Source organism: Henckelia pumila, chromosome 2 (assembly GCF_033568475.1).
Source record: "Henckelia pumila isolate YLH828 chromosome 2, ASM3356847v2, whole genome shotgun sequence".
NCBI lineage: Eukaryota > Viridiplantae > Streptophyta > Magnoliopsida > Lamiales > Gesneriaceae > Henckelia > Henckelia pumila.
This window is the reverse complement of record NC_133121.1, coordinates 125,129,851-125,146,837: the sequence shown is the minus strand read 5'-3', so window position 1 is coordinate 125,146,837 and position 16,987 is coordinate 125,129,851. Positions and strand designations below refer to the sequence as shown.

General features: G+C 35.5%; 1 long non-coding RNA gene across 1 annotated transcript; it reads right to left on the bottom strand.

The window, feature by feature from the left end:
- Positions 1 to 13,297: 13,297 nt before the first annotated feature.
- Positions 13,298 to 15,289, bottom strand: LOC140885384 (uncharacterized). Its single transcript, XR_012150917.1, has 4 exons — positions 15,253 to 15,289; positions 15,107 to 15,164; positions 15,001 to 15,036; positions 13,298 to 13,555 (listed from the first exon to the last, which is right to left on the bottom strand). It is a non-coding gene; the product is annotated as an uncharacterized lncRNA (long non-coding RNA).
- Positions 15,290 to 16,987: the final 1,698 nt, after the last annotated feature.

Below are 16,987 nucleotides of genomic sequence, written 5' to 3'. Positions count from 1 at the left end.
AACTCTAAGATTCAACCTTAGTCCAAAGGATACAATTAACTACTTGAGTATTTCCATCCGATATCAAGACTTCAGATCTGTGACCCTTGCAATTAAGCTAGCTAACCCATAGCCTGCTCCAACTTTGGTCACCTTTTTAGCTCTGGAAAATTTGAGAAAGAACAATAACTAAACCATGGAAAAATGCCATCAGTGTATAATTAAATCAAGAAGTTATGATATCTGAAACTATTACGGCGTGACAAAGAATATAAACCAAAAAATTCCAGAGTCAACATCAGTTTATCAACAAAAGAAAAAAATAATATATATATTATATTATAAACCAAACCAGTAGATGACCAGTTATCATCATCGGTTGATACATGGAGGAAATTTTTAATATATGGAAAAATTAGATAATGACAAGTTATTAAATCTATAACCATTAACAAATCTAGGATCTCGTTTCATGAGTTAAACCATCGAAACATAACAAAAAAAACCACTCGATTTCCATCAAGAAATGAACTCGCTTCAAAATGATCCAAAACATGGAAAAAAGAAACACATGTGAATGAAAAAAGACAACAAAAAACAGATCCAAATCCAGAAACCATCCAGCCCAAATTTCCTGATCCCAACAAAAAAAAAGTTCCAGCAAGATCAAGAAACGGAGCATCTCACTCTAAAAAACTCACCAGACATATTCTGCAATGATCTAACAAAAAATTCCAGAGTCAAGTTCTAAAAGATCTCGAAGATTTCAATTTGAACAAAAAATTGAAAGAATGAATAAAATAAATGAAAATTAGAACGCATAAATTTTTTCCACTTCTAGTTTTGGAATTAGGGTTGTAAAATCTTTGAATCGGACCTAACAAACAGTACCATAATCAAATTCAAATTGGGAAAAAAAAATCATAGAGGAATGTTAATGATCCATTGCAAGAAATTTTCCATCCTAAAAAAACATTCACCTAGCGAAACACCACTCACTTCTTCAAATTTTCTAAAGGAATTTCTAGCAGAGAAACTCCATCTTTGTGGTTATATCAGTGTAAGTAGGCTCAACAGGCATAGTTAGAACACCAAGATTTTCACTGCACAAAATTAAATTTGAAACAAACAAATAAGATTGTAAGCAAGTAGTCCTCACTTTCACACTTCTAATCTAGAAACTACAGTGTTTTACAATCACAAGTTAATTACCAACATTTAGTTTCAAATTTCAGTCGTTCTTTCCCCAGAATATTCAATTTACAAACTTACTTGAACAAATCTCGCTTCTAAAGTTCATCCCGCCTTAAGAACCTCAATAAATCTGTTAGGAATCAATCCGAAAATTTTGTATTCCGAGAAAGTTAACAAGCAACACGCACAAGAACAATAATCCCAGATATGAACACACAACTTAGATCACACACCAACTCACACGAAAGCAAAATAAACGACGCAAGCATTTACGTGGTTCGGCAAGGAATTTGCCTTCGTCCACGGGAGAGCAACACAATCATTTTATTAATCACCAACAGAACAATCCAAGCTCAAGAACAGAGCTTATTACAGAGATGGACTAAGATAAACTATCAAACTAGACACAGACACAATTCAAGCTTAAAGCCTTGAATTCTTCCCGTCACAATCTTCGCTTAGTTTTCTCCTCTGAAATCTCTCTTTCTTCTCTCTCAATATATTCTGAAGAATTTGATTTTCTGTTATGTTCGTTGCGGCCAGCTTCCATCTGCTTATATAGATAATTAAACCTACTTTCATCTTGGGCTTTAGGTCAACAGTAACTTACGACCCAATTATAAAGTCAACATGGTCCAACCCGATAAGATTTCATTCATCAGTTTAATCTGCTCTTGTACTTCGATCTGCTTTGATCTGCCTTCAATCTTCCATCTTTACGGAAACTCCATCTGGCTTCTAACCAAATCACAATACTCGAGCAATTTATCTGCATGAACTCATCCGAAGACTCATCTGACCATCACTTAGATCTGATCACAGTATTCGATCTGCACCATGAATTCATCTGATCACTAAACTCATCTGATCTGCACTATTTGATCTGATCTCTTCTCTATTCTTATTCAATCTGATAGAAGCATACTTCAACAATCTCCACCTTGATTCTTTCAGGTTGAATGATGCTCTCCATCCTAGCCGCCTTGCCTAATTTCCAATCACCGCATTAACTAAGTCCAAACATTTCTTGAACTTAGCATACGGCAGTGACTTTGTCATAACATTTGCAGGATTTTCTTCTGATGCTATCTTCACAAGGATCACATCTCCTTTTTCAATTACATCTCTGACGAAATGCATCTTCACATCTATGTGTTTTGATCGTTCATGATAGACTTGGTGTTTTGTCAAGTGTATTGCACTTTGATTGTCACAGTGTACTACTACTTGATCTTGTTTTACACCCATCTTCGCTATCATCCCTTTTAACCACAATCCTTCTTTTATGGCCTCAGTGACAACTATGAATTCTGCCTCAGTGGTATAAAGGGAAACCACTGACTGTAAATTTGACTTCCAGGTGATCGCTGTGCCATAAAAGGTGAACACATATCCAGTCAACGACTTGCTCGTGTCTAAGTTCCCAGCAAAATCTGAATCCACATATCCAACTATCGGATCAATCTCATCTTGTTGTTTTTCAAACTTCAACCCCAGCCCAGTTGTGTTTATGAGATATCGGAGAATCCACTTCAGAGCTTCCCAATGATATGTACCCGGATTAGCCATAAATCTTGACACAACACTGATTGCGTATGCCAGATCAGGCCTACTACACACCATTTCATATATGAGACTCCCCACTCCACTAGCATATGGAATATCAGCCATCTTCATCTTGACTTCCTCACTTTCAGGTGACTGACTCGCAGATAGCTTCAAATGCTGTCCCAGAGGGGTCAAGACAGATTTTGCTTGATTCATGTTATACCGCAGAATAACCTTCTTCAAATAGTTCTTTTGACTCGGATGAATCTCCTGCCTTTTCCTATTTCTCATTATGTCCATGCCCAGAATTCTCTTCGCTTCACCCAGATCTTTCATTTCAAACTCTGAGTTGAGCTATTGTTTCAAGGATGATATCGCTATCCTACTTTTACTTGCGATCAAGATATCATCAACGTAAATCAGTAGGTACAAGATAACCTGCCCATCATCCTTATTTAGATAGACATATTTGTCATATTATTTTTTCACAAAACCAATACCAATAATGAACTCATCAAACCTCTTGTTCCACTGCCTCGGACTCTGCTTTAGCCCATACAATGATTTTCTCAGTAAGCAGACCTTGTTCTGGGTTTTCTTATGTATGAAGCCCTTTGGTTGTTCCATATAAATGGTTTCTTCCAGGTCACCGTGTAGAAACGCAGTTTTCACATCCTTCTGCTCAAGCTCCAAGTTGAGCTGGTTCACCAGTGCTAACATAATCCAGATGGAACAATGTTTGACCACTGGAGAATAGACCTCATTAAAATCTATCCCTTCTACTTGACCAAAACCTTTTGCAACCAATCTTGCTTTATACTTGATCTGATCTGTACCAGGGGTTCTTTCCTTCTGTTTTTAGATCCACTTGCATCCCAATGTCTTTTGATGTTTCGGTCTGTCTACTAACGTCCAGGTTTGATTCTTCTCGAGAGTTCATCTCTTCATTCATAGCTTCAATCCACTTGTTTTTCTGTTTACTCGCCATAGCTTCATCATATGTATTCGGCTCTGAATACTCCACCTCCTCAGCTACTGTAAGTGCATACCAAGCCAGATCAGCTTCACCAAACCTCTTAGGAGCTTGAATCTCCCTTCTGGTTATGTCCCTTGCAAGATTATAGGTACTCAAGTCCTATTTTGGATCACTTGCTGTCATAACATCATCTTTCATCTCATGTGGCACAGAAGACTCCACCTCAATAGGTAGTTTATCATTCACACTGATCTGACTGTCCTTTCCATCTGTATTCATTTTATATCCCAGTTTGGATTCATCAAACTTCACATCCCTGGTGTTGAAGCACTTTGGACCTCTTGACTCCAGGTTCCAAACCTTATAACCCTTCACACCATCCGGATACCCAATGAATATACATATGACTGCCCTTTCTTCCAACTTGTCCTGTTTCATATTATCATATGCAAGATATCTGAATACCCTCAAGTTTGAGTAGTCTGCAGGTGTTCTACTTAACTTCTCCATTGGTGTCTTGAAACCAATCGCACTGGATGGACACCTATTGACCAAATAGCACGCAGTAGATAATGCTTCTCCCCAGAAGAACTTGGGTAGAGAAGCATTGATTAACATACATCTGACCCTTTTCAGAAGAGTTCTGTTTATTCTCTCTTCCAGACCATTTTGCTGTGGTGTTCCTTCCACTGTTCTGTGTCTGGTAATGCCTATCTCCTTACATAACTTGACAAACTTATCTGATAAGTATTCCAGCCCATTATGTGTTCTCAGGTGTTTAACTCTTTTATCACTCTTGTTCTCAACTGCCAGCAGCCATTCTATGAACTTGTCATATGATTCATACTTAGTCTTTAAGATGAATATTCATACTCTCCTTGAGTAATCATCTATCAAAGACATGAAGTATCTGCATCCACTATGAGTTTTTGTCCAAGAAGTACCCCATAGATCTGAATGAATATAGGCCAATGGTTGCTCAGTTGTGTGACTTCCTTGACCAAATGATACTCTTTTAGATTTCCCAAGAGCACAACTATCACACAACTCCAGTGATTCTATCTTATCTCTACCTAACAGATCCTGTTTAGACAGCTCATGTAATTCCTTCTCACTTACATGTCCAAGCCTCAGATGCGATAGCTTGGTTCTGTCTTGCTGTTCCTGAATACTTGTTGTACTTCTAATAATCGTTTCACCTTGTAGTACATATAGGAGGTTCCTTTTAACAGCCTTCATAACAACCAGAGATCCTTTAGACACTGAGATACTTCATGCTCCTGATTTGAATGAATATCCTTGAGCATCAAGTGTTCCCAATGATATCAAGTTTCTCTTCAACTTGGGCACATACTTCACCTTGGTGAGTACTCTGTCGATCTCATCATGCATCCTTATTCTTATATTTTCAGAGCCTTTTATTTTGCATGATTGATTATTCCCCAACAATACCATGCCCTGATCTGATTCCTCCAATTTTTCAAGCCAAGATCTTATAGGACACATGTGAAAGGAGCATCCTGAATCCAATATCCATTCGTGGTTTTGATCATCTTTAGAAACCACCAATACTTCTGCTAAGTCATATCCATATGAAACTATGGCAAGAGTACCATCTTCCTTGGGTTTTTCATGTTGCTTCCCTTTCCTTTCTAGGCAATCTCTTCTTAGATGTCCAACCTTCTAACAAGCATAACACTTCATATTACCCAAATTTTTGTTCTGGTATCTTCCTTGACTCTTCGATTTGGACTTTGGCCTGTATTTCCCACTAGATGTCCTCTTATCACTTCTACCCCTCGTCGTAAGACCTTCTCCATGTGATTCAGTATTTGTGTTTGACTTTCTCTGAAGTTCCTTGGACTGAATAGCAGACATAACTTCTTCCAACGTTATCGTCTGTTCTCTTCCATAAAGCAAAGCATTTCTGAAATTTTCATATGCTTTTGGAACAGCATTCAGAAGTATCAAAGTCCGATCTTCATCCTTAAGCTTTACTTCAATATTCTCCAAGTCATCCAATATCTTGGTAAATTCTTCGATCTGGTCTTCAAGGTTCTTCTCATCCTTAATCACAAAGGAATACAACCTCTGTTTCATGTACAGCCGGTTAGCCAGGGATTTCTTCATGTATAGATTCTCAAGTTTAAGCCACACAGCCGCTGTAGATTCTTCTCTGGCCACCTCCCGAAGAGCTCTATCACCCAGACAGAGAATAATTGCAATGTGTGGTTTCTCGAGTAATTCATCCTTGTTCTTTATCTCATCAGACATCTCCTCCTTCTTCTTAAGAGCTTCCACCAATCCTTGTTGTATCAGGATTGCCCGCATCTTAATTCTCCAGAGCGAGAAAATGTTCTTGCCCGTAAACTTCTCAATATCAAACTTCATTGATCCAACCAACTTTGCTTAGTTTCCCATAGACGGCGCCACTTGTTAGGAATCAATCCAAAAATTTGATATTCCGAGAAAGTTAACAAGCAACACGCACAAGAACAATAATCCCAGATAAGAACACACAACTCAGATCACACACCAACTCACGCGAAAGCAAAATAAACGACGCAAGTATTTACGTGGTTCGGCAAGGAATTTTCCTTCGTCCACGGAAGAGCAACACAATCATTTTATTAATCACCAACAGAAAAAATCAAGCTCAAGAACAGAGCTTATTACAGAGATGGACTAAGACAAACTCTCAAGCTAGACACAAACACAATTCAAGCTTAAAGCCTTGAATTCTTCCCGTCACAATCTTCGCTTAGTTTTCTCCTCTGAAATCTCTCTTTCTTCTCTCTCAATATATTCTGAAGAATTTGATTTTTTGTTATGTTCGTTGCGGCCAGCTTCCATCTGCTTATATAGATAATTAAACCTACTTTCATCTTGGGCTTTAGACAGTAACTTACGGCCCAATTATAAAGTCAACATGGTCCAACCCGATAAGCCTTCATTCATCAGTTTGATCTGCTCTTGTACTTCGATCTGCTTTGATCTGCCTTCAAGCTTCCAGCTTTACGGAAACTCAATCTGACTTCTAACCAAATCACAATACTCGAGCAATCTATCTGCATGAACTCATCCGAAGACTCATCTGACCATTACTTAGATCTGATCCCAGTATACGATCTGCACCATGAATTCATCTGATCACTAAACTCATCTGATCTCTTCTCTATTCTTATTCAATCTGATAGAAGCATACTTCAACAATCTCCACCTTGATTCTTTCAGGTTCAATGCTGCTCTCCATCCTAGCCTCCTTTCCTAATTTCCAATCACCGTATTAACTAAGTCCAAACATTTCTTGAACTTAGCATACGGCAGTGACTTCGTCATAACATCTACAGGATTTTCTTCTGATGCTATCTTCACAAGGATCACATCTCCTTTTTCAATTAAATCTCTGACGAAATGCATCTACACATCTATGTGTTTTGATCGTTCATGATAGACTTAGTGTTTCGTCAAGTGTATTGCACTTTGATTGTCACAGTGTACTACTACTTGATCTTGTTTTACACCCATCTCTGCTATCATCCCTTTTAACCACAATCCTACTTTTATGGCCTCAGTGACAACTATGAATTTTGCCTCAGTGGTATAAAGGGCAATCACTGACTATAAATTTGAATTCCAGGTGATCGTTGTGCCATAAAAGGTTAACACATATCCAGTCAACGAATTTCTCGTGTCTAAGTTCCCAAAAAAATCTGAATCCACATATGCAACTATCGGATCAATCCCATATTGTTGTTTTTCAAACTTCAACTCCAGCCCAGTTGTGTTTATGAGATATCGGAGAATCCACTTCAGAGCTTCCCAATGATATGTACTCGGATTAGCCATAAATCTTGACACAACACTGATTGTGTATGCCAGATCAGGCCTACTACACACCATTTCATATATGAGACTCCCCACTCCACTAGAATATGGAATACCAGCCATCTTCATCTTGTATTCCTCACTTTCAGGTTACTGACTCGCAGATAGCTTCAAATGTTGTCCCAGAGGGGTCAAGACAGATTTTGCTTGATTCATATTATACCGCAGAATAACCTTCTTCAAATAGTTCTTCTGACTCAGATGAATCTCCTGCCTTTTCCTATTTCTCATTATGTCCATGCCCAGAATTCTCTTCGCTTCATCCAGATTTTTCATCTCAAACTCTGAGTTAAGCTATTGTTTCAAGGATGATATCTCTGTCCTATTTTTACTTGCGATCAAGATATCATCAACGTAAATCAGTAGGTACAAGATAACCTGCCCATCATCCTTATTTAGATAGACATATCTGTCATATTGGTTTCTCACAAAACCAATACCAATCATGAACTCATCAAACCTCTTGTTCCATTGCATCGGACTCTGCTTTAGCCCATACAATGATTTTCTCAGTAAGCAGACCTTGTTCTGGGTTTTCTTATGTATGAAGCCCTTTGGTTGTTCCATATAAATGGTTTTTTCCAGGTCATCGTGTAGAAACGCAGTTTTCACATCCATCTGCTCAAGCTCCAATTTGAGCTGGTTCACCAGTGCTAACATAATCCGGATGGAACAATTTTTGACCACTGGAGAATAGACCTCATTAAAATCTATCCCTTCTACTTGACCAAAACCCTTTGCAACAAATATTTCTTTATACTTGATCTGATCTGTACCAGGAGTTCCTTCCTTCTGTTTATAGATCCACTTGCATCCCAATGTCTTTTGATGCTTCGGTTTGTCTACTAACGTCCAGGTTTGATTCTTCTCAAGAGTTCATCTCTTCATTCATAGCTTCAATCCACTTGTTTTTATGTTTACTCGCCATATATAGCTTCATCATATGTATTCGGCTCTGAATACTCCACCTCCTCAGCTACTGTAAGTGCATACCAAGCCAGATCAGCTTCACCAAACCTCTTAGGAGCTCGAATATCCCTCCTGGTTCTGTCCCTTGCAAGATTATAGGTACTCAAATCCTCTTTTGGATCACTTGCTGTCATATTATCATCTTTCATCTCATCTGGCAATGAAGACTCCACCTCAATCGGTAGTTTATCATTCACACTGATCTGACTGTCCTTTCCATCTGTATTCATTTTATATCCCAGTTTGGATTCATCAAACTTCACATCCCTGGTGTTGAAGCACTTTGGACCTCTTGACTCCAGGTTCCAAACCTTATAACCCTTCACACCATCCGGATACCCAATGAATAAACATCTGACTGCCCTTGCTTCCAACTTGTCCTGTTTCATATGATCATATGCAAGATATCTGAATACCCTCAAGTTTGAGTAGTCTGCAGGTGTTCCACTCCACTTCTCCATTGGTGTCTTGAAAATAATCTCGCTGGATGGACACCTATTGACCAAATAGCACGCAGTAGATAATGTTTCTCCCCAGAAGGACTTGGGTAGAGAAGCATTGATTAACATACATCTGACCCTTTCCAGAAGAGTTCTGTTCATTCTCTCTGCCAGACCATTTTGTTGTGGCGTTCCTGCCACTGTTCTGTGTCTGGTAATGTCTATATCCTTACATAGCTTGACAAACTTATCTGATAAGTATTCCAGCCCATTATCTGTTATCAGGTGTTTAACTCTTTTATCACTCTTGTTCTCAACTGCCAGCAGCCATTTTATGAACTTGTCATATGCTTCATCCTTAGTCTTTAACATGAATATCCATACTCTCCTTGAGTAATCATCTATCAAAGACATGAAGTATCTGCGTCCACCATTAGTTTCTGTCCAAGAAGTACCCCATAGATTTAAATGAATATAGGCCAATGGTTGCTCAGTTGTGTGACTTCCTTGACCAAACGATACTCTTTTAGATTTCCCAAGAGCACAGCTATCACACAACTCCAGTGATTCTAACTTATCTCCACCTAACAGATCCTGTTTAGACAGCTCATGTAATCCCTTCTCACTTACATGTCCAAGCCTCAGATGCCATAGCTTGGTTCTGTCTTGCTGTTCCTGAATACTTGCTGTACTTCCAATAATCGTTTCACCTTGTAGTATATATAGGAGGTTCCTTTTGATAGTCTTCATAACAACAAGAGATCCTTTAGACACTGAGATACTTCATGCTCCTGATTTGAATGAATATCCTTGAGCATCAAGTGTTCCCAATAATATCAAGTTTCTCTTCAACTCGGGCACATACCTCACCTTGGTGAGTACTCTGTCGATCCCATCATGCATTCTTATTCTTATATTTCCAGAGCCTTTTATTTTGCATGACTGATTATTTCCCAACAGTAACATGCCCTGATCTGATTCCTCCAATTTTTCAAACCAAGAACTTATAGGACACATGTGAAAGGAGCATCCTGAATCCAATATCCATTTGTGGATTTGATCATATTTAGAAACCACCAATACTTCTGCTGAGTCATATCCATCTGAAACAATGGCAAGAGTACCATCTTCCTTGGGTTTTTCAAGTTGCTTCCCTATCCTTTCCAGGCAATCTCTTCTTAGATGTCCAACCTTCTGACAAGCATAACACTTCATATTACCCAAATTTCTGTTCGGGTATCTTTCTTGACTCTTCGATCTGGACTTTGGCCTGTATTTCCTACTAAATGTCCTCTTATCAATTCTTCCCCTCGCCGTAAGACCTTCTCCACATGATTCAGTATTTGTGTTTGACTTTCTCTAAAGTTCCTTGGATTGAATAGCAGACATAACTTCTTCCAACTTTATCGTCTGTTCTCTTCCATATAGCAAAGCATCTCTAAAATTTTCATATGCTTTTGGAAGAGCATTCAGAAGTATCAAAGTCCGGTCTTCATCCTCAAGCTTTACTTCAATATTCTCCAAGTCATCCAATATCTAGGTGAATTCTTCGACCTGGTATTCAAGGTTCTTCTCATCCTTAATCACAAAGGAATACAACCTCTGTTTTATGTACAGCCGGTTAGCCAGGGATTTCTTCATGTATAGATTCTCAAGTTTAAGCCACACAGCCGCTGTAGATTCTTCTTTGGACACCTCCCGAAGAGGTCTATCACCCAGACAGAGAATAATTGCAATGTGTGCTTTCTCGAGTAATTCATCCTTGTTCTTTATCTCATCAGACATCTCCTCCTTCTTCTTAAGAGCTTCCACCAATCCTTGTTGTATCAGGATTGCCCGCATCTTAATTCTCCAGAGCGAGAAATCGTTCTTGCCCGTAAACTTCTCAATATCAAACTTCATTGATCCCACTAACTTTGCTTAGTTTCCCACAGACGGAGCCACTTGTTAGGAATCAATCCGAAAATTTGATATTCCGAGAAAGTTAACAAGCAACACGCACAAGAACAATAATCCTAGATAAAAACACACAACTCAGATCACACACCAACTCACGCGAAAGCAAAATAAATGACGCAAGTATTTATGTGGTTCGGCAAGGAATTTGCCTTCGTCCACGGGAGAGCAACACAATCACTTTATTAATCACCAACAAAACAATCCAAGCTCAAGAATAGAGCTTATTATAGAGATGGACTAAGACAAACTCTCAAGCTAGACACTGATACAATTCAAGCTTAAAGCCTTGAATTCTTTCCGTCACAATCTTCGCTTAGTTTTCTCCTCTGAAATCTCTCTTTCTTCTCTCTCAATATATTCTGAAGAATTTGATTTTCTGTTATGTTCGTTGCGGCCAGCTTCCATCTGCTTATATAGATAATTAAACCTACTTTCATCTTTGGCTTTAGGTCAACAGTAACTTACGGCCCAATTATAAAGTCAACATGGTCCAACCCGATAAGCCTTCATTCATCAGTCTGATCTGCTCTTGTACTTCGATCTGCTTGATCTGCCTTCAAGCTTCCAGCTTTACGGAAACTCCATCTGACTTCTAACCAAATCACAATATTCGAGCAATCTATCTGCATGAACTCATCCGAAGACTTATCTGACCATCACTTCGATCTGATCCCAGTTTTTGATTTGCACCATGAATTCATCTGATCACTAAAATCATCTGATCTGCACTATTTGATCTGATATCTTCTCTATTCTTATTCAATCTGATAGAAGCATACTTCAACAAAATCCTTTAAGTTATCCGTCAAACCCAAAAAACACGAGAGTATTTAATTCCTATAAATAACAAACAAAAAACTTCTCAGCATCCATGAAAACAAATAACATGTAAAAATTAACAACACCTGAACAAACATTAATAATCCCCCTTCTCGTAACCGAAGCGATTCTCGTTATCATTTTCTTGCAGTGTTCCAAAACTAGCGCAAATGCTCTAATCCATCCATGGAAGCTGAATTAACACCCCGTATTCAAAAATTGAATGATAAATGAAAGCTCGTAGATTTGGAGGAATTGAATTCTGAGCGAAGATGTAAATATATGCTTAAGAAAATCCCCTATTCTTGGAAGAGAACAAGCGTGCGAGATCTGAATCTGAAATGGGAGATAGCCAGAGATCTAAAAATAAAACGTTTAGGAGAAGCCGAGTGAATTTAAATTTTTATTTTTAATTTTAAAAAAGTGACGTGGGTTACCAGCGTGGCAGGGGGGCACAATATAGTACCCAATTTCTGGCAGGATAGAAAATCTGTATATATGTATATGTATGCAATTATGTTTGAAAATAAATATATATGTAATATATGGTTAAAATATTCAATGGTTTATATATTATTATCTTAACACACAAACTTGCTAACTAAGAAAAACACATAATTGTATATGTTTGATTTTAGAAAAATCACTCACAAGGATTATGTGCAAGAATTTGACCATTATCTCTAATTGATGGATAAACTTTATATATGTGGCGTTTCTTGTGATTTTAATATCTCAACAAAAATCTTACTCCTTTTTGTCTAGCGCCAGTTCGAAGAGGAACGAGTAATCCGATCGTGGATCTGATTCGGAAATTGAAAAAAGATGATATTCAAGTTGATCGTTCATAGGGAATTACAAGAAGAGCTATCTCTGATAATCCCAAAATAGTTGGTGTCAAGTGAATTAATTCACCAAATGTATTATCTCAAAACACCCTATGAATGTCAATTAAATAATACGAGTGTCCAAGCATGCATATTTTGAATGTCAAAACGAAAAATTTTAAACTTTTACTGCGTTTGGGCATGAGAAAAACCGTACCCCAACATTAGCTTGAGACGTTCACGATTCAGTTAACCATTCGAACCAACCCTTAAATTCGGTTTGTTTTTGGGTTTTCATTTTTTGGATTTTTGATTTCATTGTTTTTCTGGCTCAAGTTAACCGAACCAAAAACATTTTTTATTTTTTTTGGATTTAACTGGACCATTAAATTTGGTTCGATTTCGTTTCGGATTTCGGTGAAGTTTCGATTCGATTAAAATGAACACCTCTAGCTTTAACCACCACCTAATCAGTGTTTTCTGTTTCCGATTATAATTGCTCAAAATAGTCGAAATCTAGAAATTATTGTATACCAATACTTTAAAGAGTATTACATGTGTAATCATAATCATACAATTATTTTCAATTTCAAAATATAAAACTACTTTTGATTGGAAATAATAAAAGATTGGAAAAAAAGAAAAAGAAAAAGAAAAGGAAAAAGAAAAACGAAATATTAAGCATGGCATAGCTAGCGTTGAACTCTCCAATATTCCTGTTTTTATTATTGAAGGGAAAAAAATAATTGAACCATAAACTTGTCTTCTCGAAATTATTCAGCCATAGCCCATAGATTGTTACCCAAAAACATATTAAGTTTATCTCAAGCCATTTGCTTCAACAAAATTCATATCTTCTCAACATTGGCTTGATAGAAGTTGAAGACAATAACTAAACGATGATCATCATCGTTCATGCACTTGACTTTATCCACGGGGCTTTTTATTTCTCTTCCCTAAAACAGAAAAAGGAAAACATAATAACAATATAATGTTTCCGTCCAAAGATAATAATCTTACGTAAACAATGTAATGTTTACGTCGAAAGATAATCTTACGTACGTAACGATTGATATAAGTAAACGTAACTCTATATGAGTCTATGATTAGTGAGGTGTCCGTGTCCATGTGATGGAATTCAAAATACAAAATTATTGTGAGACGGTTTCACGGGCCAATTTTATAGATTGATTTTATTTTGGCCACTCATATAAAATTGTTATTTTTGTGTCAAAAATATTAATTTTCACTCTAAATATTGACAGAGTCAAGAAGTTTCATGAATAAAAATTCGTGAAACCGTTTCACGAGAAACCTAGTCAATTAAAAATAGAAATGTCAAATGAGAAGTGTAAAATGAAAAATAGCAAGAGGAGAGTAACATAGTAAAAAGAGCACAAACTATTATATTTTTGTTACATTGTAACCAAATTCAAATGTCGCCATTTTGATTGAAAGGTTGTGTTGATAATATCTATAAATAATGGAGAATAATTTGGAAACAAAAGACAAGAAGCAACTAAATATTTCTACACCAAATCTCCACAACAAACAGTTCTCAAATTATGTGGTAATATCGATTTTGTTGTACGAAATACACAAGGCTTGAAAAATCCTACGAACTATTTGCATTGGAATACCAGATCATGATATCAATTGCGTAGAGGTATTATTGTAAGTTTGAGGACAAGAAGTTATTTTCGTGATTCAATCCAGTACCTACCTTATATTTATCTAGTACTTTTTTTCTTGTTTTTATCACCAATTCCTATTAAAAGAGATTTATCCCAACGGTTCGAATACCACAACACAAAATTCATTAATTAAATGCTTAAAAATTCACAAGGTCGTGATTGGATTTCAAGCTTTAAAGCCATGGTTTAATGCTTCACTTGCTTTGAAGAGAAACGCTAACTCCATATTTTTAGGGTAATGCTACATGTACACATAGGGTTACACTTGAAAATACATGATTATCCTAGATGTATTTTTGAAAGATTTTTTTCAAATAAAGTGCATGGATGATCACGTAATTTCATTCATTTCCCTAGAAAAAATAATGTTGAAACATTGAGTTGGCTTTATATTATATATATATATATATATATATATATATAAAAGATCGCATGAAGTTAAAACTTAAAACCAACAAGACAAGAAAATGACTAGAAAAACATTGATGGAAAGATATGTAAGTTTCTTAATATCTCAAAAGATCATGTAGCATAGCTTCACCATGCACATTATGATAATTCAAATTAAACTAGCTTCTTTTGCAGAATGATAACAGATTATTTAGTACGTGTTAAAGGGCAAAAAAAAATTGGTAAAATATTTAGTTAACAAATACAATAGCACACATAAGCAATATTGACATATAATATATAATCACATCACAAACCTCATATATTTTTTTGTCTCTGGTATGACTGTATCGCTGTAAATAAAAAACAGGTGAAGAATCAGACAACATAAGAAAACTAGCGAACCAACAAAAGATTACCTACCTTATGAATTCATAAAGAGCAGCGCAAGTGATGACAATCTGGCAACCGAACACAAGCACTAGAACAAGTAAAAGACAATTTCATTGCGAAAACAAAAACAAACACACAAATATAAAAAAGGGAACAAAATTTATAAGTTAATTTACCAGTAAGATAAGGAAGCTCAATTCTCATCATCAACTCTAAAAACACAAGACCGGCCATATATCAAAACAAATTAATAACAAACATTAATTAACTTAAAAAATACACATAATTAATAAAGTACTTACCGTTGATCACGGCCAATATATTTCCTCGCGCCTTGTTTGTTTCCAGATACAATTATCCTACGAACACAAGTCCTAAAACACAAACCAATTGTTATATATTGATCAGAGAGAAGGCAGCATATATGCAATAATAAGACGACTATCACCCACTCGATCGCACCTAATAATCGGAGACATGTTTGCGTTTGATTATTATTATTATTCACAAGATAGATGTCTGCCCTTTAAATATTTAATTTGTTATTATTAATTTATCGTTTGCTTGGGGAAGGGGTATTTATTTATTTAATTATTACTATTATATAAAATTATTATAAAATTAACAAAATACGATCTTTTATGTATCTTTTATCTATATCTATATTTTATGTGAAAAATTTATTTAAAAAATCTTATATATATCACCTTATCTATTCGTGAATTTTTTTTTTGTATCTCAGTTTAGTATTATCAACTTCTTATTTCACATACAGCTGATCAGTTACGTTCTTGCAAGCATAAATGTACACATCATTCTAATATTTACAATTGATTTGGACATGAGGTATGAAACAAACTCGTATGGGGCCCGGGCACGGGGGCACTCAATTTTTCTCCAAACAAATAATAATATAATAATATCCTTACTATTTATTTAATAAAATCAAATATATATCGTAAAGGTTAATTTGTAAGTTATATTTATGGTATATATATATATAATCAATTGTATAAATATTTCAATTGTATAAACATAATACACGTAGTTATCGGAGACATATTTGCGTTTGATTATTCACCAATTAATTCATTGTTTTTGAGAGAGAAGACGGCATGCAATAATAAAGACTGTGAACAATTCTCACCTAATTATCGGAGACATATTTGCGTTTGATTATTCACCAGATGTCTTGCGCCGCACCCTTTAGTTTCTCGTCCTGCTTGCCAAGTACATAGATTCATTATTTATTTATATAATTGTTCCAAAATTACCCTTTTAAATTATATATAAATAAGTAAAATAGATTTTATTTATATATTTACATATTTTTCTTAACTTTCCATTATAGATAGGATAAAATGATAAGTAACTTTAAAATTTATTTTTATATTATCTTAAAAATGAAAAAACATAATTTTAAAAATTATTGAAAATAATATAATATTTATATATAACATGTATACTAACTATATTGTATTATTTCATACACATGCAACGCGTGTGCAGTTATGCTAGTTGTAATTATCAAATTAATCTCTTTGTATATCTTTATCTATATCTACATTTTATGTGAATCTTTTTTTTTTTTAAAAGAAAACTTATCTTAATTTATCTCTTTATTACCTCAATTTATAAGTAGGACAACACGATTAGTTATTTATCATTATAAAGTGACAAAAAACTATATAGTTATGTATTTCAATCTTATGTGAAAATTATATTTTTTAAAAAATATCATTTTTCAGCTTATTTTTTCATAATTGTTTTTATATACATCCCTGTAGAAATTGAAGGAGAAAAAACTGGGTTTTCTATATCATAAAAAAATGTATGTAAATGTTACACAACAATATGTTTATATAGTTATGTTAAATACCTAAAAAAATAAAAATAAAAAAACTACTCTAT